This window comes from Bemisia tabaci, chromosome 4, assembly GCF_918797505.1.
Source record: "Bemisia tabaci chromosome 4, PGI_BMITA_v3".
NCBI lineage: Eukaryota > Metazoa > Arthropoda > Insecta > Hemiptera > Aleyrodidae > Bemisia > Bemisia tabaci.
In genome coordinates this window covers 9,036,273-9,062,610 of record NC_092796.1, presented here as the reverse complement: position 1 = coordinate 9,062,610, position 26,338 = coordinate 9,036,273, and the positions used below count along the sequence as shown (strand labels likewise).

General features: G+C 39.4%; 1 protein-coding gene across 20 annotated transcripts in view; it reads right to left on the bottom strand.

The window, feature by feature from the left end:
• cac (calcium voltage-gated channel subunit cacophony) overlaps positions 1 to 26,338 on the bottom strand; it is a 400,227-nt gene that overhangs the window by 133,196 nt on the left and 240,693 nt on the right. The window contains exon 1 of one of the 20 annotated variants that reach the window (XM_072299268.1): positions 18,306 to 18,585. The exons of the other annotated variants lie outside the window; for them this stretch is intronic. The gene's annotated coding sequence lies outside the window, so the exon portion shown is untranslated. Of the gene's footprint in view, positions 1 to 18,305; positions 18,586 to 26,338 lie in introns of those variants that run through there. 20 annotated transcript variants of the gene reach the window in all.

Sequence of the window (26,338 nt, the reverse complement as noted above, 5' to 3'; positions counted from 1 at the left end):
TTCGTCTTCTTTTTTTTTGTTCTTAAGTATTCTCTATTGAAATTTTGTGTAAATTTTCTTCACACCATCAAGATTGTTTTCTGAAAATTTCATGGGAAAATCTCTATTAGTTCTCTTTAAGAAATAGTAAAAAAAGAGAGCAGAAATTTTGAAACGTTGCAATGGAGATATACAATTTCCAACTTTCGCTATAGACATGCATCATTTCCATACATTTGAGATGAAAAACAAGGGCTGAAATAATTTTCTGGCTTCATTTTATCACTCTTTATGGCTCCTTCCCCCATGTATTACAGAAAGGGCACTAATGCTCTTCCTTCAAGTGTCATTATTTACAACCCAGAAAGAGTATCATGTAAAAATTTTTTATGGAAATTGTCAGTCTACTTAGGGGACAAAAGAAAACCTCGAAAAATTTTTTTCCAAAAGCTTATAGTTAACTCAAATAAGTTTTTTGCATTTTCTGAACAGTTAACATTTCTGCAATAGTGCCCTTTCTGCAATATGTGATTCAAATTTAAACGACCATAAATTTAACCAGCTCTTCCACCTCGTCAATAAGCTATAAATAACAAAAATGGCTCAATGGCACAGTGTAAGATGCTAATTAAATTCTACAAAATGAAGTTGCGAGCTGAACCGGAACTTGCCAGATGAAGTTGCTTCGGCATTCTATACTTATTTTAATCGTTTATTAAGTGCAGCGACTTCACAAACACCACGCGTAATTGATCGATTCATAATTATCAAAGGACGCGCGATGATGATCAATCACGAACCGGTGACAAATGAATTAACCCCACCGCGAAATAATTAGCTATTCAAAATAGAGCGATTTTTGTCTTCCGTTTTCAGGTTTGAAGAAGCTAAGTGTGTTTGTCCTCTGTCGTAAGTCGATCGTTTGTTTGATCGATGAATTCAATTCTTTTTTCAATTTCTTTTTACTACGGCGAAAAATTACTAAACTTTTATTCACGAGCATAATTTTGGACAGTCAATTAAAAATGAGCGGTAGTATTGAACTGTTTTAGTTGATTTTTTAACCCTGGAATGAAGTCACGATCTCTCGTCTGGCAAACTGCAAAATTTGGAATAATGATAAGCACTTTCATTGAGTAATGCTGCCGTGCTGAGGAATAACGCCGTATGAGCCTTCAGACGTTGCCAAGTTTCCTTCGATAAAAACCGAATTTAGTGGGAGTATTGTGAATATTTTCCCCCAAAATTTTCAGGCAATTTTGTACGCAATTTAATCTAAAATATCTGAAAATTTCATAGAAAAATATGCATAAATGTCGTCAAAAATACATATTTTATCAAGGAAAATTAGGCAACTCTCGAATGTTCATACGGCGTTCTTCCTTAGCACGGCAGAATAGTATTATACATTTATTTATATTGACCCAGGAGGCTATTCATGACCGAAAAAGTTGTTCCTTCTTCACTGAATACTGCCAATGCGCGATTTCCACTTCCTATGCGAGAACAATTATTCCTCGCTTTCCTGACAAAAGGGCGCAACTACACTCTAAAATAAACCCTATTGTCCGTAAAATTCAACGCCTTTCGGGGCTCATTACATTGTCTCTGTGAGCGCATCTCTGTCAGCCGGACGACACATTTGGTACGCCTTTGAGAAGATATCAGTCGATACTTTCATTTGAATGTTCCAATCTAGGCTGAATGATAGGACTTCGATCTGCGGTTGATTGGAACATGCTAGAACATCGCCTAGCCTGGACGCCATGTTGATTGCCCCTAATTACGTAACGCGCCATTATTACCTTGTAGAGGGCTTCCAAGCATGTTATCACGATTGCGTGCTAAATTGACGATCCTAACCTAACTCAATCAACGTTGGATCTAATCGTTATTCAACCCCGGTTGGAATGCTCGTTTAATCATGAACGTTGAGGCATGGGCACGGATCAGGGGAACTTCTTTGGGGGAGGGGGGGGGGGGGCTAACATTTGAGATGGATATACCAGATGGAGAAGAGGGTTCAAAGATCCTACTCTGAACACATTTGAAAATTAGGGACCTCTGGGGTGCAATTCGAGCCCATTTAAAAATCCAAATTAGGGGCTACTAGTTTTTAAAAATGTATCATTTAAGCTCTTACGGTTCGTGCAAATTTTTAATTATTTTTTTTTATTTGACAAACTACACGATTATATATGACGATTCTGTCTTTGCTTTTCCCTCCTCTTGCGTTTGAACTTTTACAATTTTATATGTCGCATGCTTACTTTCTTTCTCCCCCCCCCCCCCCCGGTAAAAATTGGCAGTAGAATCTGTGTTCGAAAATACTACAGGCCTGAAGCCGGCTGTAAGATTTCCAATACCATCTGTAGCCGGCTGTACAATTTCTTATAGCCTTTTATAGCCGATAGCGATTAAGCAACAGCCAGATAATAAAGTTTATGCTAAACGTTACTAAATACGGATACTAGGACTTAGTTAGTTTTTGGACTACCGCTCTCTTTTTGTGCTGTAGTATCTTGATTTATTTTGCGAGGAAAGCTCCGTACTTTTGAAGGATGCCTGCCATTCCTAATATGTTGAAGCGCCTTCAATTTCTTATGATACTGTGCAATACCTCTGGTGTGAAATAGTTGCTTCAGACGCCGTGACACGCTGCGGCGCGGCAGGCGGGCAAAGAGCGCGAAACGCGCATTGGCGCCTACAAACCTAACTGGGATACTTCACGCATTGCGCAATGCGTGAAGTATCTCTGTTAGGTTTGTAGGCGCCAGTGCGTCGCCGCTCCGCTTCGTGTTGGGCTCTAATATTTAATCTCGCGGAGTCAGCGTTTTTCAACTCATGAGTTTGAAATGTTTGCACACTCTCAGGATTATTATCATTTTAATTGATAAAAAAAAAATATGTTTTAAAAAAAATACGGGAACCAATCATAGAAACGGATTCACATTGTCTTTACTAGAGTCCCTTCATACTGAGAGTTCAGACAACCCCCCTCATGGAATCACAAACGCAAATAAAGATTTCACAAACGGGAATAAAGATTACAAAAATTGATAGTTTTTCGTAATCTTTGATCGGCTCATTCTCAAATTCCTTTCTCCGTTCCTTCTCTCATTCCACTCGTTCCTTGCCAAAACCAAGATTCCCCAATCCATTCCAGTTCATAATCTTTGCAATTGGTAAGAGTATGATCTTTATTCCCGTTTGTGACACTGTGGAGGGCTAAATTAAAGGAACCAGTCAGAAATGAATTCACATTGTCTTGACTCTCAGTATAAAGGGAATCCAGTTTTAGCTCTCAGTATGAAGGGACTCTAGGACCAAACACCGACTGCAACGGATACATTCTGGAAAGGCAACGTTGCTTGCAGTGCGGGCACCGTGGGGGTGAGTCAAGGGTGGTTCGGGGGGGGGGGGGGGGGATTAGCGGGATCGCGCGGCAGTGACGGTGGTGGCGGGAGTGGCGGCTGCATGGCTGGAGGGATCCGGCGGCGTGGAGCTGGAGTCACTAGCGCTGCCGTTAGTAGGTCAACGGCGCGGGCGTGGGGCGGCGTGGCGCGTAGGGGCACGCCGCGGGGGGCGGAGGGGGGACCGGGATCACGAACACATCCCCGTGCCCCGTTGTCATGGTGACGACGCTGCACGAGGCGAAGCGCTTCGTCTGCATTGCATCAACGGCAACGCACACTTGCAACGGGCGGGCGCGGGCGCCGCGGCTCTAAGAAGACACGGAAAGAACGACTCCAGGGTTGGGCCCTAAACTGGTGTCTGGTGAATTTCGTAGGTAAAGGCTGGGTCTTCTCCTTGGGCTGATTATTGAAATTGGACGTACTTATGCGAAATGGAACTATGTGCAAGTGGAAAGATGGGGTGTGCTCGTCAGTTATTGGCGGATCCAGCAATTTGGCAACACGGGATTTTCTCCATATAAACCTATGGAAATGTATCGATTCTTGGAGGGGCCAGATGCTCCGACGAGAATCGATTATTTAGCCTAGGTTTAAATGGAGTAAATTCGGTGTTGCCAAATTGCTGGATCCGCCTCTGTCGTCAGTGCTCGGGTCATAAGAGTGAATGGCACTTTAAAAGAGCCAGTGACGTCAGCGGTGAGGACCGGGCGCAACAAGGCGCAACAAGAGCGACGACGACTTGGTCGTCGGTCTTTAACTCATGAGCCCTGTCTACAAGGCTCTTGTCACATGCTCGCGGCTCACGAGTTAGCGCTCAGTCCCTTTTGATATAATGTCAACCTAGATAAGACATAATATTTTTACAATATTGGGCAAATATTGTCAGTACTGTCGCAATATTTACACAATACTGACAATATTTTGATAATATTATAATCAAAATTATTTTTTTAGAAAATATTTAAAGAATCATCATTTAGTATTTTTAAAAATAATATGTTTACCCAAAACATCATAAAAATATTTTCAAAATATTTGTATTTCAATACTGTAAAAATTTATATCGTGAGAGTATTTTTAAAATATCAGTACATATAATATTTATATTCAAAATATTTATTATATATTTTAAAAACATTTTAAAAGACAGTAATGCATTGGTAAGTATTTTCAAAATATTTTGAAAATATTTTAAACAATAATACTGCTATTCAAAATATTTTTAAAATATTTTCGATATCCTAATCGGTATAAGTCATCATACTAAATGCCTGCCCATAACGAAAAGTATTAAACATAATAAGGCTTAGATTTAAGACGTAGCTCAAATGTGTTCTTTCTGAACAATTATCCATTATTTTCAACCTTATTATTCATAAAGGTTATTGCAGTTGTTGTCAAATTTAATATAATATAATATAATATATATTTTTTTGCCTCCCAAGAAATTGTTGAATTTCCACCTCCTTGAGGTCATTTTCAATGTATTTGCGCGTGATCTCAGTTTATTTCTTTTTTTGTTTCGTTTGTAGTTCATGTACTGTTGTGAATATTATCATTGAATGAGAATGTTATCATTCATTCACATCTGGTTGTTTATTTTTTATTTTTCAAATTTCAAATGAAACATTTAAATTCAACTGAAGAAGAAATTCTTGATCTCGTGTGCTTATTGGTCTCCTGTAGAACTTGCACTTAGTAGCTGTGCAGCTGTGAGATTATGGCAATCGCACCTGCATAGTCTTTATGAGGAAGACATCAAACTGCAATCAAATGCAAAATGCATCTCAGAATGTCGATGAAAAATTTAAAGAGAAAAAAATAAATAAAATAATAGAATGGTGGAAATAATAGAATAACAGAGACAAAAGAAGAGAAATAAAATGAAGTAAATCAAATTAATGATAAAATGAAGTCAAAGACTAAACTGAAGTAAAACATTAGAGGGAGCAAGGAGATGAAGTAAAAAAACTGAGATGAAGAAAAAAATAAAGTATAAGGGAAAAAACTAAATGAGGTTAAAGAATAGAATGAATTTAAAGAATTAACTGAAGTCAAAAAAATTATGATGAAGTATTAAAATAAATTACAGTAAAACAAAACAAAGTAAAGGAATAAGAAGTAAATAATTAAAGAAAAAAAATGAAGTGCTTGAAAAAAAAAAAAAAAATAGAGTGAAGAAAAAAATAGAGTCAGCAAGGAAATAAAACAAAGTAAAACGATATAATAAATTTAAAAAAATATAGTAAAGTAAAAAGTAAAATAAATACACGGACAAATCCAGGCAGATGGAAAATATCCTAGTTGCCCGTCCAACTCGACGTTAAATACCGGTTTTAAGTCACTAAAATACATCGTTTGGTGAAGCTCAATCGGTAGGGTCGTCGGTTAGTGTTAGGTAGGTCCCGGGTTCAATCCCCAAGGTGGATGAAAAATTTTGTGACTTGTGTGAATTTTGCCTTTAAGGCAAGTTTGCCTTAAAGGCGAAATACTAGCGCGTTCAAAAACCAATAAAACCAACTGAAAACTAAAACTTAAAAACTATCATCTTTTTGAGTTTTATTGTCTACGTCCGAATGTTTACACTGCGATGTTAACACGACGAAGGAGGATTGGTTTTGTTCTACGCCAAAGTTAAGTTTTGCACCCACCTCAGGAGCAATACTGAAATTTGAGTATGAACATAATCAGTGAGTCAATTTGTTTCTTATGGGATTTTCTTGATTTTGGCCAGTCTTCAAATTTGAGTGAACCATTTGGACGTCTAGATATCAAACTTAATGAGCTACTATCATAACGAAACAATGGTTCAGCACAGTATGTATCAATGATGCATTATGATTTATTGTGATGTTCCTGAGAGTGAATCCATTTCACGGTAGACAACAGGACCCACACGAGAGTTGCAATGATTGCCGACAAGAAATCTCTTTCGCATCAGGCTGTCGGTGATGTTACAAGATCGTTTTATTAGCGTTTAATATTTCAACTTGACGCGAAGTTACTAAAAACCTTTCACACTGAAGACCAATGATTCATTACTAGCCGGGGGCTCCGGCCAATAAGGCCGAAGCGGGTCTGCAGTTGCCCTCTTGAATGATCGTAACTAATGTTGCACGAAACAGCGTACCTCTCTGAGGAAAAATTGTGCTCATATGAGCTTTTTTATGCTGATTTATAACACACGGTGGCTACAAAATTCCAACTTACTGTTTCATGAAGTCTTGAGAAGTTTTATCAGATTAGCAACTTAGCCAGGCTTGTTCTTTGATTAAGTTCTTGACTTCAATTTCTCCATTAAGTCTATTTTTGCACCGAAACAAAAGTGAAGTTGATTTAGCATTCTTAATGTGAAGGAACTGTGCGAGAACTTGTAAAATGCGGAGTTACCCGCCACATCAGTGACGGCATCAGATGTTGGCATTGGTAAAGTAACTGATGTAGCAGGTGATTCAGCGTTTTATAAGTTCTCGCGCACTTTGTGTACATCCAGAATGTAAATCAATTTCACTTTTTTTTCAGTGTGGATTATGAGTTTCCGTCTTCATGTTTTTAATTAAAGGCGCCACAAAAACCTTGTTTAGGGATTAAAATGTTAATCATGTGAACGCAATTTTTGAAACAAGGTTTTTAATAAAAAAAAAATCAATTTCACCACAAATTTAAGACGTGAAGTTAGATTTTAGTACTTGCTCTCCTTTTCTAAGCGTCAAGACATAGGACGCACAAAATATAGTCTTGTTAGGTATCTCCAACTTTAGAGAGGAGTACACAAAATGGTGAATTACTTAGCGTGCGGCGTTTGTTTTCATTGCGCATGCAGAGTTGTTGAACTTAAACTACACCTCTTCGGAACCAGCTCCAGGCTAATCATTTTCTCATGTACAACAAACTTCGTTTTGTTTTACTAACGAAGAGACTGGGTGTACGTTTTTGAGGCGTCTTCAAAAGTGCCTCCTGAAACCCTCTTTTGATTCAATTCAAACTCACATTGAAAGAGACTCATTGTTAAGTTTTAAATGAAAATGATGTGACTATTAGCACAAGATGTTCATGCGAAAAAAAAGTAAAATAATTGACGCCAATGCACCGGAGTTAACTGAAACATTTGGCCAGTAAGTATCATCTCCGAATTGTATAAGAAACGATTAGCGTTTTGAAAAAATTCTTGGAGCTAAAGGTTGCAGACTCTCAGGTTGCTGCACGTGCGTGTGATGAAAGCTTAATCCCCTTCATTTTTGCGAAAGCAACCCGAGCAGTCACTGAGCGGATGATTGCATCCACGTGTTTTGCTCAATTTGACCTCGCTGCAATTGGCACAAAATTACTTCAATCTATGAACTTTTTCAGTGCGTAATATTTGGCGTTATGTTCAGGGTAGAATTAAACGAGCAATTTGATCGTCTACGGGAAAATAAAATTAAGTCCTCAGAAGAAGTTTTTCAGGGCAGCGATTCTTTAGATTGAGTCGCAGAGATGGAAGTATCAGAAAACATTATTCAGTGTCTCTAGAGGTAAGTTGTAAATGATTTACTTTTATGCTAATAGAGGAAATGAGATTGCATTCTTTAAAAAAAATTCAACCTCGAACTTGCTGGATTAATATTTTTAGACCCACATTGAAAAAAATTTTCTTCGTGGATAAATTTCAAGAGAAAATGATCCTATTATTGGTGCAAGATCTTGAGACAAAATATTGAATTGGCGCCTATTGCTTTAGCATGAGCAAATGCTGAAACACGATTCTCACATTTTTTGATTGTTGAATATATATTTTTGATTCGCAAAGTCTGAAGCAAAATAACATAAATTCAGGGAAAACCTAATTTCTCACGATTTTTCCGGATGTAGGTGTTAATAATGTGATGAATAGATATTTAGAAGAAAGTCAAAATTAGGCGATTTAGGACCAGCCTGGTTTACAATTTTGAACTTTCCTTTCCTGTTCTCTTAATTGGCCCTCCTTGAACAATTTTACGAAATTTTGTGGATTCACGATGGCGAGTCAAGTTTAAAAAAATGAAAAAAATCCATTTTGAAATCTCAAAAATATCCGTGACCTTCCAAACAGAGATACGCTCTTTCACCGCTTCACCGTCAAAATTTAAAAACGTGAAAAAAAACGGGGAAGACTCCATAAATCCCCGGAGATAAACCAGCGCGGATGCCACATAGTGCGATGAAGCGTTGATATTTTCCATCGCGTCATGCCGAAAATAATCGATTTCCAACCAGATCCAGCAACCGTGGGGATCGGTGGCAGGGATTCAAGGACGTAATGGGATACGTTTCGTAATGACGGTAGGCGATGGCTCGACCCGAGGGAAGAGCAGGAGGATCGGGCGATTAAATATCGGCTTCGTAGAAATTAGATTGTCAGCACGTAGCGCCCGGCCGCGGGAGCGCCGCTCAACTCCAACGGGAAAACCGTTGAAAGTACGTGGTTTTGATTAAAGCTTCTGCCGGAGAAAAGGACGGCGTCTATAAAACGGGGCTCGCGGACGATGCACGCTCGATTTTGTTGGACTGTCAATAATCGGCCGATGACTAGAGCGGAGGCTTCTTGGGGCCGATCGACGTTTATGTAACGCATTTCAGGGGAAAAGAGGAGTTCGTGTATACTGTGGGGACCGTCACACAGTGGATTGAGTCAATCCGAGGGATCGGGCATGAAATTTTCGACTTAAATTGCAAAATTTTGATGCTTACTTCGTCACTTTTTACATTTCGAAGGGTGCTCACAGAAGAAAACTACACGAGATAACCGATGGAGCCACTTTTAGAGTCTCGAAGTTTTGAAAAAGCGGAGTTATGAGCGTTTAAAGTCTCCAAATGTTGTCCACCTCTCTTATTGACTCGATCCACCGTGCGTCGGTTATTCCGTGATGCGGAAGGGAGCGGTGACGCCCAAATTTTCGAAATTGAGTTTACTTCAAAATTTGACCAATTTACTTAAAACGAACTATCTCAGCCAGTGAGATTGTATCGATATCGCTTCGTCCTAAATGTAAACACAGCCTCAAGAGCCAATTTAGAAATTTGAGGGAGCGGGTCTTTTGTGGTAGATTTTTTATCATTTTGAGTACAAACTGCTCATGAAAAGTGAAATTGTTAGGAATTTTTTCATTTTCAGCTTTTCCAACTTAAACTCCAACAAAATCTTGTACAAATCGTGTTCTATATGCGATTTTGATGAAAAAACGCATGCCAGAATGCTGAAGTTCTCGCCTTGTCTATTGATATATTTTTATGTAATTTGTTCACATTATTCTTAAGAAAAATAATTATAATGAGATCATGAGTCACGCAAGATATTTTAAAAACTGAATTTTTGTACAGATCATCGAAGATCGTGACTACTCTCACAGTGCCTTGTAACTGACTGAGTTCGTATCAACAAACTTCATGATACAACTATTCGTGCTCTGGTGTGTATCCCGGTGGTATTAACAGTATTTGAAGGCACTCTACCGGCGTCAGCGTCGTATACCAGGACAAGCATAGTGTAATATACCTGATAAAATTAGTAGCTTCAAAAAGTGACTCGCTAAAGGAATGGAAATATATTCTACCACGTCAATGCAATGAAATTTTGAGCGGAACAAGTCCCAAATCACTCGTAAGTCCTATGCTCTTTTTCCTACCGAGTCTTTGTTGTTAGAGAAGCTCAGGGCACTACTGAAGCAGCGTGCTCTGTTAACAGTTGTTAACGTGTGAAGGGGCTCTAATGATCTCTCGCAGACTGAATTCTCTAGGCCACTTCAGTTGTTAGTAGTTATCACATTACCTTTGAGAAAACAGTTTCTTGAAAACAACTTCTTGAATAGTCTTAAAAGTTCCCTCATACATAGGTTGTCCCAAAAGTACTGCACGTTTTTTTCTATTTGACGAACGGTAGTATAGATATCAAAATGCGGTTTGTGTAGTCTTAAAGACCGGCCAATTACCGATAGAACAAGACAAATCCGAGCTCTCTAAGTCAAAAAATGACCAAGTTACAGCGTTTTGAAAATGACTTGTAGAGGGGACCCCTACGGGATTTTCAGCTTCTTTTCTGGAAAAAACGAAGATTTGATTGATCAAAAATTCTACAGAGAAATCGTCGCGATCGAATGAAGTTGGTAACATGATATCAGCCCGGACCTTGCACCCTGCGATTTGTGGTTATTCCCTACGTTGAAAAAGGGCTTAAGAGGCAGGAAGTTTAACTCCATCAACGAGATGAAAAGAGCTGTTGAAACTTTCTTAAAGAACATTAGGCAAGAAGAATTCGAAAAAACCATCTTTGAAGAATTGGGAAGAACGGTTGCGGCGCTGTGTGGCAAGTGATGGAGGGTATTTTGAGAAGGAAACTAGTGTCCAGTCGTCCAGTGAAGAAGAGTAAATGCTAGTAATCTTGGTAAGATTCTGCAAAATTGATTCAATAAAACCACTTGAATCCTTAATTCTTTATTTTTTTCTTCCAGAAAAGAAGCTGAAAATCCCGTAGGGGTCCCCTCTACAAGTCATTTTCAAAACGCTGTAACTTGGTCATTTTTTGACTTAGAGAGCTCGGATTTGTCTTGTTTTATCGGTAATTGGCCGGTCTTTAAGACTACACAAACCGCATTTTGATATCTACTACCGTTCGTCAATAAGAAAAAAACGTGCAGTACTTTTGGGACAACCTATGTAGAAAAATAATGTGGGGACTGGGCCTCATGGTGACCCTCCAGAAAAATTTCAGCAATTATGTTTAGAAGGAGGTTGCTGCCATTTATTACAGCTGCATTACCTTACTGTTCAGGCTGCCAACCTTACCACAGAAGAGGTTGTTGGAAAGAAATTGAGAACGTAAAGCACTATGTTGGTCTTAAAACTAAGGAAACACGTCTTAACTATGCAAATTGAGTAAAATTCATGATGCTATGCTACGAGCAGATAAAACCATATTTTAGTCCATTGTACTCGTAAGACAGTTACTTGCAACAGCCTCAAGTTATTTCACAGGCCACATCTACTCAAGATGACTACGCTAATCAGAGATGGATTTTTTCTCATATTTTACCTTTTGCTCTGTTTGTTGATTATTTATAAAATTATTAAAAAAATGTAGTGGCCCCTAACGAATGAACACTTAAATGTATTTTAAGTTTATCCGCAAATCTAATTCAAGTCAAGCGAATAATTTTATTGTAGATTTGAGTTGCGCACCTTCTAATATTTCCTACTTTTGAAATTTAGGATCTCCCATACTAGTGACCATACTTTTCCTGCGAATGTATATTTTACAAGGTCTGGGTGGATTAGTATTTTTGCGCAAAACAACGTCCATTCAAAACGTATACTCTAACAGATAAAAACCCTTCTTTGATATTCTACGGCGAGCTCAGTTTATTAGGGGAAAAGGGCGGGGCTGTAAAACAAAATTTTACGATGTTTTTCCGGCCTCTTGTCACGGCCGTGGGCTATACGCAGGATTTCGATAGCCGGCTCGGAATTACTTTCCGGACAACAATCGATACTTCCCCTTCGACTCGAACGCCTGAAGATTACACTGCTGCATGCCCCGAGGAAGGACACCTTTCAATCATTCTTGCCGAATTTCTTCCAGAATAATATTTACTCTTTGCGAGAATTTGAATAGTTTTCTATTCTATTTTAAGAAACTTTGTGCGTGAGAATATTCTCAGGAACGACCGTTTATAGTTATTAGAATGAAGAAAAATGTCTAAAATACCCAACTAAATAAATGACGCTCTATACGTTAAGCTGTAACGTTAGGAATGTAATCATGAAAAACGGCATGCTAAAAAATATTCAACTGATATGACTTTCGCGCGAAATGAGCGAATAAATAAATCATGTAAATTAATTGAATCATTGGTTACAGTGCCATTGGTTACTTAATCAGTGTTTTGCTTTGGTTACTTAATCAGTGTTTTGCTTTGGTTACGTTAATGCGAAGGACAGTCAAAAGTAAAATCAGATTTAATTCAATAATGCTCATATTATATACATTTACGATGTATTTGTGGTTGTTGCTTGTAATTTTGAAATTGCTGAAATTGCATGCATAAAAAGCTTGGTTGGCTTTACTCATTTTCTTGCATGACATGTCACTTCATGTTTCCAGTTTCGGTAAATATTCTGAATAATTAATCCTCATCCTATTCAATCCTCATGACTACACTTGATGAAAAAAATGAGATCCAAAAAGTCATGGCTTTTGCGTTATATTTCGTAATCTCATTCATAAAATATAAAGTATACAGGATATTTACACGTTTAGTTGGATGTGCGACTGAAATCAGTCTAACCCTACCGAACGGTGCCCAATTTTCTTTGACGTGTTAGTTTCTCAACAAAATACTATATAACATTCTGATGTGGATTTCGCGATTATTATATATCCTCCCAATTCAAGGTAAACCCACATAAAGTTTTGAAGCTTACTATGTTCAAGTTTCTGCTACAAATGAAAATCAAAAGGATAACACATAAGAGGATTTGGAGATGTTGCATGTGTGAGGAATTTGCGATTTGACTATTGATTTCTATGTTAAAGTTTGCGAGAAACACGATGGTGCCACTGGTTTTCCCTGAAATCAACTCCCAAACTCAAAAAAAGCTCTCAAGTTGAGGCCAAAATGGAGGGGATATCCCACGCTATTCTGAGAGTCCTCGTCTACAACAAGACAAACTCTCCATGTAAAGATAGGGAGCAAATACATTGACAGGGCTGCCAATTTATTTGGGGACTCTAAAACTGAACACACGGCAACCCTGCTAATGTATTTTCTCCCTATCTTCGAATGGAGAGTTTGCCTTGATGTATACGTGGACTCTCAGGATAGCGTGGGATATCCCCTCCATTTTGGCCTCAACTCGAGAGCTTTTTTTGAGCTTGGGAGTTGATTTCAGAGAAAACCAGTGGCACAATCGTGTTTCTCGTGAACTTTTACACGAGAAGCAATGGTCAAATTGCAAATCCTCACACATGCAACATCTCCATTCTTCCACATGTAATGGCGTTAGGCCAAATTGACTTTTTGTCTCTGCTTACGCTAAACTCAATTTTAAATACAATTACTTGAAAAATTCGAGATATTTACAGGTTTTCTTGAAATTGTTTATATTGAAAATAACTTGGCAATGGCCGTGCTATCATACGGCGTGGTGTTTCTCCTTTAAAACGGCGGTGTATAAACCTACGCCTTCGATTAATCGACGTGTAGCAGGCCACCAGCCACCTCTCTGGTGATGAGCAATGGAGCGTAGAGGTTTCTCAGGTTCGTGATAAGGCATTTGGTAGCGGAATGAAATTTTAAATATTTATCGTGGAGTAGATTACTTGACCCGTTGCCAAATGGGTCAGAGACCTGGAAAAAAACTACCCCAATGGTATGGTAGCAACTGGCAGCACGAGGAGGAATGTTATCTGCATATACAGATGAATCCACGAACATGTGTGCGTTTATATTATTTTCAGTCTCCAAATTTTAAAATTCCCCACCTGAATGTGTAACAAATGAATCAGTCTAAGACAAAGCTAAACATTGTCGATCCCCAGACGAAAGTACGTAACTACGTTTCAACGTCGTTGAATTTTCACTCGCAAACTGTATTTCTAATAGGATACATTTATGACTGGCCGTAAAAATCAGCCAGAGGGTCAGACATGTTACAGTCATATATATGTAAACTTTTGAATTATTCGAGTAATTTCGTTTCTTCTCCTGGGACACGACAACATGCATGAAAATTGAAATTGTTCAGAAGAAGAAAAGAAAGTTTACTCAATGCACAAGCTTCTGATCAAAGTCAGTGAGGCAATTTATGATTTTCAGGATGTTATAGACTGAGAGATCACCAATTTTAAGAATCTTGCTCAGCATATTAGGCTTGCTCAGTAAATGTTTTTAAAAGTTATTCGCATGGAATGACTTTTCAAAAATAGGAAATATTTGAAGGAGACCTCAAATCTACGATAAAATTATTGATTTGATTAAAATTAGATTTACGAACAAACTTATAGTTATTATACATTTAGATTTTTATTAGGTGATTTTGATTTTTTTATCATCAGAAATATTTGTTTAATGTACCTTAGAATGTGGTGGGATGAGTCATAACCAATTGTAATAATGTTTTAATACACCCGGTCCTTGTCAAACAAAGGGCACACACAGTTTCCCCGGAAATACCTTGTGTTCCGTTGCAATATTTCCTAATTTGCGCTGAATTTACGAGTACATTTAATTTTGAACTTGATTAGTTTCGCATCTAAAGAACTTAAAAGATGACTCCTGCTTAAAAAACCACGTGCACTCATCGAACTCCTTGCGTTATTTTCACACAGAGAATGGAAGGTCCCTCGAATGGAGTTTTCCACAAAAAACTCATTTTTCTATTTATCGGACAGAATTAGTATCAATATCGATCGATTCGAAGAGGATGTGGTTTCTCTTTCAATATTCTCCACCTATTTTTCCACGCACCCGTTGACCCGATCAAAAACTTGACGAGTGTCTGTCATTTTAGTAATGATAGATTGCGATCGAACATTCATCGAACGCTAACATGGAAAATTCCGAGCCAAACTTTGCGTCCCGAAAAAAATTAAAAGTTAAGGTCAAAAGGTGAGCTCAAAATAGAGAAATCTCATACCACGTATTTTAGAAGCAACGTTTCACTCTTAGATGCCCAAGCCTGATCAAATTGACCTAAATTTCGCTGAAAACACGTGTACTGCGGGTTGTACAGGGCCGTCACATACGAGCTTTAGATATAGCTCTACAAATACATCGTAAAAAAGTTATCAGGCATTAAGTTAGGTTGGGTTAGGTTAGGTTAGGTTAGGTTGGGTTGGGTTAAGTTAGGTTAGGGTAGGTTAGGGCCAGGGATTCTTTTTTGATAACTACCTCTAGAAATCCCAGTCTGGATAAAATTGACCCGCCTCTCTCTCTTGAGGGAGTTAGGGGGCCATTAAATACAAACATTAGAAGTAGGTCTACAAATAAATCCTAAAATAATTACCAGACACCAAATTGAAAAAAAAAGAGAAAACAATCAAGTTTCAACAAAGTCGAAGATAGGAGGGACGTGATCGACCCTCGGTGTCCCTCCCCCGAATCAGAGTATGGAGAGAGAGGAGCGTTGAGAGTTCACGCTCCGCGCTAGGGCGCCTTCAATTTTGCAGACGCAACACGGACATCCATCAAGCACGAATAGTTGTATCTCTGCGCCGTCATCAACGCGCGTTGAGATATCAAATTGACCTGATTGCATCTTTCGGAGGAGTTACGTACGGCGGATGAGGAGCTGGGTGAGAGAGCTCAGTGAGTCACCAAAGAGGTGAAAAGCTCAACAACAAAATATATGTTTTACCTTCAAAAACATAGAAATAATGTACAAAATACTTTAACAACTTTCAATAGCAATGTCTTTAAATACGGATCAGTTTGACCCGACTTGGGAATTTGTTTATAAAAAAAGTTTTGAGTATCGAAGGGTTAAACTTTCCGCTTTTTAGAATAGTTCTCGAAAATACTAATCAACTTCACTGTTCAAAATTGCCACATCATACTTTCCACAAGATGAGGATGATCATGTTAAACGATTTATGAAAACATTTTTGTTGGTTTACATTTGAAAGAAGAAAATGTGCGAAGAAAAAACAACATTAAAACATTTGCAACAATGCAAATTGTTATACGTGTTATGAGACATCATCCAGAAATGACCTTAAAAAGAGGCTTAGGACTACCTTTCTAACTCTATAAAGCAGGGTTTGAGGAGGGGTCGGGCGGTACTTGTCAATAGGGATGGGGAGGGGGGTTAAAAATCGGAAGAACTACTAATGTCAATAATAGAATGCCTCTAAAATTGAACACCAATAAGCAGAATGGAACTTTTGCTAGAGACAATGAGAGAAAATATTGAAATAAAATAAAATATAAAAAAATAATGAACTGAAACAAAAACAAGAAATTAAAGGGTAAGATGAAGTCAAATTTGTGTAATAAAAAAACCTTCCTTGTAGGCAGGCTTCCTTTGTTAAAAATTTCCGATTAAACAGCTTTTGAAAGGCTAAATTAGATCAGAAAAAGCTTTTAAGACAGGTGAAGTCTCTCGTTTCAACGTTCCGTTTACCTGTTGATGGTTCTAATCTGATTACATCGAGTTTTATCTATCTTCACCGACGGCAAAAAGGCTCGGAGAAGACAAAAGAGCAAGATGAGCAACTTGCATGGAATATAAAACCGCCGATTCTCGGAATCGCTAGACTCGTGTTGGAAAATAATAATTGAATATCACGATTTCTTGGAAAACTCAAGCGCTCGAAGAAGTACCGGGAACAAAGGCTCAGTAACTTTCGATTTCCTTCATTTTCTCGTTTGGGAATACTGAGAATTTCCAGCAAATAAATCCTCATAAAATAATTAATGGGTCTGCTGCATGCAAGATATACAGCCAACTGAATATACTTTCTAATTGCAAATTTACTAAACAAATTTCGCATAACACATCAAAAAAGTCTGAAATTTACTCCTCAGCGCGCAATCTGTGTAGTGTGGAACACGATTTTTCGAATTTACCGCGGGCAGTTTTTCGAATAGGACAGCAGTTAGGTTTGCCCGGAGAGAGACTATGCGCCAGTATTGCAAAGTAGAAATTTAAAACATCGCATCGTATGTGTTATTAGATATTGCTGAGATTCTCTGAATATTACCTCATTTAACAGGACTCTAGTAGCTAAAACTACATCCTCACTAAAAAAACAGGGAAGTTGATTTAACATTTTGGATGTAAAAAGAGTGTGCGAGAACTTATAAAATGCTAAATTACCCGCTGCAGCAGTTGGTTTTACATCTTGACATTGCTAAAGTAACTGCTGTAGCGGATAATTCAGCATTTTATAAGTTCTCGCACACTTTTTATACATCCAGAATGTTAAAGCAACTTCACTTTTTTTGGTGCTTTAAAAAGCGCAGCAACACCCTGTAGCCTTTGGGACGTTTTAACTTCCCACCCTTCATCCTGGGGCGGGTCGGAAGGTGACAATCCTTGAATTCTCAAGTTTTTATACATTTAAGAAGGGCGTAAGTGATGCAATTTCGCAGCAAAGGTAAATTACATTAACTCGACGTTTTGTTGCAGAATGAGCGTAAGTGACACTCTTAATTACAAGCCACTAGTTTAATGGAAATACACGATGGACGATAGAGGGTAACGATCTTTGACTCATCAAGTTTTTATACATTTCAGGGAGGCATAAATGATGCAATTTTCCAGCGAAGGTAAACTGCATTAACACGCTGTTTTGTTGCAGAGTAAGCGTAAGTAACACTCTAATTACAGATCACTAGTTTGACAGAAGTAGACGATGGATACATTGCAAGACCCGACAGCGCTTAGGAGGTTTTCCACTCGAGAGAGAATGGGGGAGATCTTTGACTCATCACGTTTTTGTACATTTAAGAAGGGCGTAAGTGATGCAATTTCGCAGCAAAGGTAAACTACATTAACTCGACGTTTTGTTGCAGAATGAGCGTAAGTGACACTCTAAGTACAGGTCACTATTTGAATGGAAATAAACTATGGGTATATTGCAAGAAAGCGAGCAAGACCCGACGTCGCTTAGGAGGTTTTCCACTCGAGAGGGAATGGGGGGAGATCTTCAACTCATCACGTTTTTATACATTTAAGAAGGGCGTAAGTGTTACAATTTTGCAGCGAAGGTAAACTACATTAACTCGACGTTTTGTTGCAGAATGAGCGTAACTGACACTCTGAGTACAGGTCACTAGTTTAATGGAAATGAACTATGGTTATATTGCAAGAAAGCGAGCAAGACCCGATGGCGCTTGGGAGGTTTTCCGCTCGAGAGGAGAGCGGGAGGAGAGAGCTAGTATGAGTGTAACGAACCTTGCTCAACGGGATCCCATCCTTGGCGGCCATTTGTAAATCCTTAATCCTGTGCGCGGTAGGTCACATCGTGCCCTCGCGGGTTCGCACGACCCGAAGCCCGGTCCCGGTCCACTCCTCGAGGCTCGACGGTGACGACGGTCACGACTAGGAAAACGCGGCCGGGGGGCGCTACACCGACGGCGACGCAAAGGGGGTTCGCCCTCGACAACGCAACGCTCCTCGCAACTGGTCCTGTCCGCGAATGAGTGCGCCTGGCTCGCTAGGCAACGTCTCTTCACCGACTGAGGCGCAAGGCGTCGCGGCGGCCGCCCGGCTCCGGCTCGATACGGTCGCCGCGCTGCCAAGTCGCGCCCGGGCCACGTTGCCAAGTCTGCCAAGGGTTGGGGTGGTCCGCCCCGGGTTCGTTACTCGCGTCAACCGACCCGCCCCCCCCCCCCGCCCCCCGGCGACCCGCGCCCCCCGCCCGCCCGGACGTGCGCACCGCGTCGTCCCGTACCGGGAGAGGTACTCCCGTGCTCCGAGCCAGAAGTCGTTTTGCATTCGCCGTACCCGACGGAATGATCGAGGCAATTTTTGGCGGAAAGGCGCTGAAGCATAGAGTAAGTAGACTAGAGTACATATGGATGGCATTTTGCAAAAAAGAACCAAGAGCATTCCAATGTTGCTAGGATTGTGCAACATACATTCTTTGCAATAAAATTACTGGAATCGTACAAAAAATTGAATTGACCAAGGTAATTTTCGTCTTGAATTTACAGTTTAGTGGGGGTGAAGATACAACCTGTTTAGATGATCAGTTTATATTTGCAAGGAAAATAATTTGCACAATCTTAGCGACATTGGAATGCTCCTGGTTTCTTTTTGCAAAATGCAATCCATATATAGGGAGAATATGGACATGTCGAAAATTTTGAAGTTAGGTGATGGAGCTCTTAGACCCCAAAAGGGTAGGCAATCTATGAATTCAAATAATTATCCAGAGTGATTTATAATCACAATTGTTGGGAACTGTCGTTGGTAAAGCACGTATTTGACTTGGTTTTTGCATAAACTTACTCAGTTTTGCGGAAGAATGCTTACTCATGAATTTTCTTGTCCATTTTTGTTTGATATTGGAGTCTAAAGATTGACAGTGACATTTTTCGTTTTCAAAGGTTATACCTACCCTTTTGGGCCCTATGAGCTACATATTTCGAGTTGTCCATACTCTCCCTATATTGGTACTCTGAAGTAGACAACGCCAACAGAAGCGAAAGTTACGTAAAAAACCGATGTTAACATTTTTCTTCCTGAGGTCTCGATATACACAATCAAATTCCCGAGAAAATTACCATCAACATGTCGGAAGTCATCAGTCTTAAGATCATTACTTTGCTTCATTTTAAAATGAAAACTTGGCAGAAATGTTTCTTGCGGCAGGAAATGATGAACGGTAAAAATTTGGAATTTGAATTTGAAAATCGGGATTTGATCGTGCATCCAGACCTCTGGGTCGGTAAATCTTTTTACTTATTGAAGCCTGCTTCAAGATTAACCTACAAATATATAATTGGAAAAAACATGAATTTTAAGTACATATTTTCGTATTAATCCTACGGTTTGACGGTAAATAAGTGTAAAAAACCTTTTAAATTCCTAAAAACGTATGTTATCTATTACCGCTCGACCTCCCTATAACGACGACTTTCCAGCGGCTTACGACTTACGTAAACAGTACGTATTGATGCAGTTTCCCTTCGATGACGTGATAATGGCGGTAGCTTGCACTTCTGTTCACGTTAGTCTCTTTATTCCATGGCTAGAGTACTGCCGAGCTAAGGAAGAACGCCGTATAAACCTTCTATGAGAATTCTTTAAATATATTTGATCCTTTCGGTTTGGTTACCCTATAATCAGGCTCTATGAAGACGCAAAGGCGCGAGGCCTGAACTCGAGATGCCGCCTCCCTTTTTTGCTGCCGATGGGGTGTCACTCAGATTCGGCAGAAAACTTAAAAAGAGAGGCCAGATTACGACTCCCTTATCTTTGGCTGTGTTGCTCACGTATCCTTTGAAGCACAAATAAGGCAAACGCAACCAATACAACATGAAATGGAGCGCGTTGATGACGGCGCAGAGATACGACTATTCGTGCTTGATGGATGTCAGTGTTGCATTCGCAAAATTGAAGGCGCGCTGGCGCGAGGCGTGAACTTCCAGTGCTCTGGTCTATGCTACTCGTGGTTTGGGCACCAAGCAACAGCGTACCGACAACTCCTACATTAACTCTCCATATTCAGTGTGTGTTTCCGGCATCAAATAATGGTCCGCATATATTTTACCTGCCAAAAATTCTGTATTTTTACTCTATACCATTAACTTTGAGATAAGATTGCTCAGCAGCTGGAGATGTACCATTGTTTGTACCATGCAGATTTATAAAGAGAACTATTCTCTACATAATCAAATCGATGTTTTGTTCAAATTTAGCGAGAAAACTATTATTAGAATACGAGTGAGAATATTTGACTATACTTGCTGAGCGTTTGACAAAATGTCTAATTTGACTATTTGCCTGTGGCAAACGAACCGTGTTAAGCAGAAAGGAACCAAGCCACAACAGCTATTGCCAAATTTAGTTGAACACTTTCATTTTTTCCATGGAAATTTTTGTGCGGATTTTTTTTTAAATTTTGGTAAAATTTCAGCACAGTGCGTAGCAAATTCCTTAAAATTTTCAAAGTAATCCGCATGAACGTTCTCTTATGAAAAAGCGTAATAAAAAAATTAAATTGCCCGGTTAAATTTGGCAATAGCTGATGTGGCTTGGTTCCTTGCTGCTAAACGCGATCCAAATACTAATATTCTACTATACTGATAACAAGCTGAAAGAAATGAGCACGCTCTACCAGCCAAGCGCTCCGAAGACACTAGTTGCTTCAGACTATTAATACCGATGAGATCAAGGTGAAGGAAACCTTGAGATCCGCTATTGTGGCCGGTGCCGTCATCCATGCCACCCTTTGCAAGATTTTAAAGCTACACAGAATTGTTCGAATAAACTTGTTAATGAACCTCCCTTCCCTCAGGTGTCCTCGATTATACACAACGTTCCTTCTCCCAGTGACGGGAACACTCATTGTCCCCCGACATGAAAAGGCATCTGCAAAGTGTTCAGCCGTTCTGAGGAAGAACGCCTTAGGGACATTCGAACGTTGCAAAATTTCCTCCGATATACTAAATATTTACCTGGGAAATTATTAATTTTCCTCTTCACGAACTTCAGAAACTTTAGGTTGAGTTACGTGTGAATTTATATACTAAAATAAAGGGGATATATCCTCAAGTTGCGTTTAAAAATTCGAAAATTGTGGAAGGAAATGTGGCAACGTGTGGAGGATCATACGGCGTTCCTCTCCAGCGCGACGGTATTTACGCGAGAGAGCAGGCGGGCCGCAAAACGCCGGTCGAACAAATCGCATTGAGGGAAAATATTTCGAGTGAAAGGCCACGGGGCACTTCCTCTGCATAGTCTCCAAGACGCTGAGCGCCGTGATTAATGACGGGGATAGATAACAACAGGGTAGAATTCGCAGGCACACGAGCGCGCCGAGCCGGGTATGCAACCCGCGACGCACGAGGAAGATGAATGATCCCGCGCGGAATCTCGGCGAGTCGCGACCTCGCCGGGAACACAGCTGTGTCGTCCGCGTCGCCTCTGGGTTCCTCCGTATTGGGGATTTTGATTTCTCGAGTGCCTCGATGGGATATTATCGACATTGCGAGATTCCGTTCGGAAACTTCTTAATGAACCTCCTTTTCCTCAGGTGTCCTACACAGGAGCATCACAGCAGACAGTACTGCCCTGCTAAGGTAGAACGCCGTATGAGCCTTTAGACAAGCCCAAATTTCCGTTTAGTGAGCACGAATTTATTGGTAATCTTATGAATATTTTTCCTCCGATTTTACAGTACATTTTGCTCGCATTTCACCTAAATTTCCTGAAAATTTCTAGGAAAAATATCATTAACTTCCCTCAAAAAGAAACATTTTATCGAAGGAAACTTTGCAACTCGCGAATGTTCATACGGCGTTCTGCCTTAGCAGAGTAGAGGCAGTATAACGGAAAACTGATGTAAAAACGATTTTATTTTCGTTGTCTTCTTGGACCGCATTTTGCAATAAGGAACCACTATTTCTGACTAATTTTAGACACAAAATTTATGATATTGGTTTCTTTATGCAAAAAGGTTCTTTTATGGAAGAGCCAGAGATAGGGGCTCTTTGTTGCAAAATGTAATCAACTTTTTCTTCTACTGCCACCGAAGACTAAGACGCAGCCTTGCTTGCCAAGCTCTTAAGCATCAAATATGTGTGAATCAATAAGACAAATTTAAAAATTCATCAAATAAATAAAACAAAAAATCAATAAAAACTTGCGGTCATCCAGCTAATATTTTCCCTGAAGGTTGTCCGTTCATACGAAATTTTACTGGTCTCTCACGTCCCTTTCGGTCAGCGGCCGTATTTTTAACGCGACGAGTTCAATTCGATTTTCCTCGGTATTTCAGCAAATGCAGACAGAAAATATGGATCTGGCAGACTGGCTTGATTAAGGCTTCAAACCAGCGATTTAGCCGTTCACCCACGAGACTCTCTGGATGGAATCTTTCGCGGATCATTTTGACGTATTTCTGCCAAACGGAACTATGTGCATTAAGACATGAGCCCTGAGACCCATAAGAATATGTGCATAACAGGGCTCACGTCATAATGCACATGGTTCCGTTTGATAGGAATGCGTCCATTTACGGACAGACAACGGAATATTCGAGGAGGAAATAAAGGGACGGATGATGTTAAGGTTGATATGTTCCGCGTCGGGTCTGTAACCATGACAAACAATGGTTGATTGGTCATTAGGGTATCGCATGTCACCGTTGAATATTTCACGAGCTTATGTAACTCCGCTTCATTTCGACGTTTCCATCCCCCGTTGTCTTCAGTCTATTACCAGAGGGCGAGCACCGCAAAAAAGGCAATGAGATGGGCACGAGAGACCAGAGACCATACATCAGGCACGTGTGTTGCGGAGCCACTGATGGCTGTCTTTATTTAGTACTCTAATAGTCTACTTCTCTTAAGCTTAAACGAATTCATCCAAAATCATGTCAGGATGAAATTGGATAACGTTAAGATCACCTTCCGGCCAAAGTATCACAAGCGTCATTGACGTTTACAAAGTAACTCTATTTCATGATTTTGAAATTTAATTGGACAATTCCAGTTTTGACACTAAAATGATTGCAATTTTCGTTCAAAATTTGATTTTTCTGCTTACACTAAGAACAGATACATTACCTTTTTAAGTAAGAAACGCCCAACGGATATCTGATAAAAATAAAATCCATGAATGGAAATTTTGTATACTAACTGGACCGCGTTTAACAGAAAGGAACCAAGCCACATCAAATGTTGCCAAATTTGACTGGGCAGTTTAATTTTTAACAAGAGAACACTTGTGCGGATTCCTTTGAAAATTTCAATTAACTTGCCTCGTACTATGCAAAAAATTCACTGAAATTTGCAAAAAAAAATCCGCACAACCTTTTTCGTGCACAGGAAAAAAACACATTGGATCTAGAGTTTAGACTCTTAAAAACATCGACAAGAAAAAAAACTCTTGATTCAATCAGATTTAAGCTTAAATCAAGAACCAAGCCTCTTAATTTGAGCGAATTTCCTTTTGATTTGAGCTTAAATCTGATTGAATCAAGAGTCCTTTTTCTTGTCAATGTTTTCAAGAGTCTGGACTCTAGATCCGATGTGCTTTTTTTCCAGTGTGTAAAAAATGAATTTGCCCAGTTGAATTTGGCAATAGCTGATGTGGCTTGGTTCCTTCCTGCTTAACGCGGTCCAATTGTACTTACATTCCATCTTGCAGGGAGCGGCACATTGTATGGGGGTTCCACAAGTGAGTCAACCTCGATCCTACTCGGAGCAAATGAATTCATGTGAGGGAGCTTCGGAAATGTTTACAGAGATCCAAAGCGAGGTTTCAAGGGACGTGGACGAAGATAAATCGTCGCTCAGCTTGCGTAAGAGCGTATGTCCATTTTGTCTTGAGCCTCGGAAATAATTAGGCTAAGCGGATGACGGGGCTCATTCCGAGATGTAGTTACGTCTTTACGCCAGCGGTGCGGTGAATGGCGTAGCTGGTGAATTTAAAAACGCCGAGCCGAGAGGCCGAGACCGAGATTCAAGCTCCGTAAATTTTGACGCAGTGAGAAATCGCCTTCAATTAGCCGTGATACAATATCACGACTTCGAGGTTCGATAAGTTGTATGTCGCAATCTGTATGCTTCGTTCCAGTTGAGTGCGTCTCAATTAGATGAGTAAATGCGAGGAATAGGTATATCAATCGCATTTTTTCAAAATATCCGATTATGCTTTAGTTTTTTCAACGATGCTGATCAATGTTGATTTTTGTTAGTTTGTTCAAAATGCTTACTTTCCGTGGCAAGTAGTTTTTTGTGTTTTGTTTTTATTTGTAAAGGAAACTCACTGGACAATCTCAGCAGGAACTTTCGATCGGTTTTCATTTAAAGGGTTGTTTCACGATAACTGGATTAGTTTTGTCGCCGTTAGAGACAACACATTTTTCGGTCATATTTTTAGTAGAAATGATAATCACTCGAATTTTTTAGCATTCATCTTCAAAGAGTTACGTATTACAACCCTTTCTTATGATTTATTGCTCAACTTCTCAATTAATGGAAGCGTAAATTCCGAAAATGTGCTGTTTGTTACGCGGTAAAAAGTCAGCGAAACACACAGCACATTTTCGGTCATTTATACATTAAAATTGAAAATTACAGCGATACATCTTTGAAATACGTTATAACACGTAACCCTGTGTAGATTAAGCAAAAAAATTCGTGTGATTATCATTAGTACTAAAAATATGACCGAAAAATATGTTGTCTGTTACGGCGACAAAACTATTCCAGTTGTTGTGAAACCACCCTAAAACACTAAAATATAAGGGGACAATTGCAACGTCACAATCTCGGTGGAGGCGCGTGGGACGCTTAGAGAGAGAGAGTGGTGGATGAAATTGAAATTGAAATACGAAACTGGGAGATTCTGCAGGATTTGGAAGCTGATGGCAATCCCATGCGATTATGGGTCGCAAAGCATGTAACATACATGCAGCTTGATCATAAGTTTTAAGATCACCCATCTGCTTAAGCGATGCTTCAGATATTAGGATTGAAATTGAAGGGCGGAGTTGGACAAAATTGGATGCTCTGCTGAGATTGGATTCATTGGATTCAAGAGAAAACCGTTGAGTTAATAGATCCTTCTCGCACCGCGATCGATGCTCGTTGCGTTCAAAGACCGACTTATTCTGCCGAGTAAAATTTCACCATACTGTTAACTTAAGTGTTTTCCTCACAACGGAATATTGTTAGTAATAAGAAATTAAATTTAAAATCTGGGCACCATACTTTTCTTATAGGTGTTTTTTGCTTACATAGCTTAAAGCTTTAATTCCAATCAATGACACTACTCCAAAAATGTTTGAAATATTGTTGGTTGTGACGACCAGAAAACTTTCATCACGACGAGAGAAAATTCATCGTCACGATAAACATTTTGCTCGATTTGTTTAATAACTTCCCAGACGCAACCGCAGTGATTTCCTCAGCTCAAAGAGAAACTGCAAGGGTACGGTTCCCTTTGATGTGACAAGTCCGATTCATCCAAATACATCATATTACAACGGTGGTTTCGCTTTAACCCCACTACCATCGCACAGTCTAAGTATCCCTAGAAAGCATATGCTGGGACAGTACACTATTATAATGGACCACTAGACAAGGTACGAATTTAAGCATTCTGATACATATTTCTTAACCCAAATTTCACGTTAAACACGATGCGCACAACAAAAATTACCGGAATGAACTCCTTACGAATATATTTACGAGATATTTAATTATCTCCTTTCGAAATATTTAATGATTCTTGATGCGTGAATTCAAACC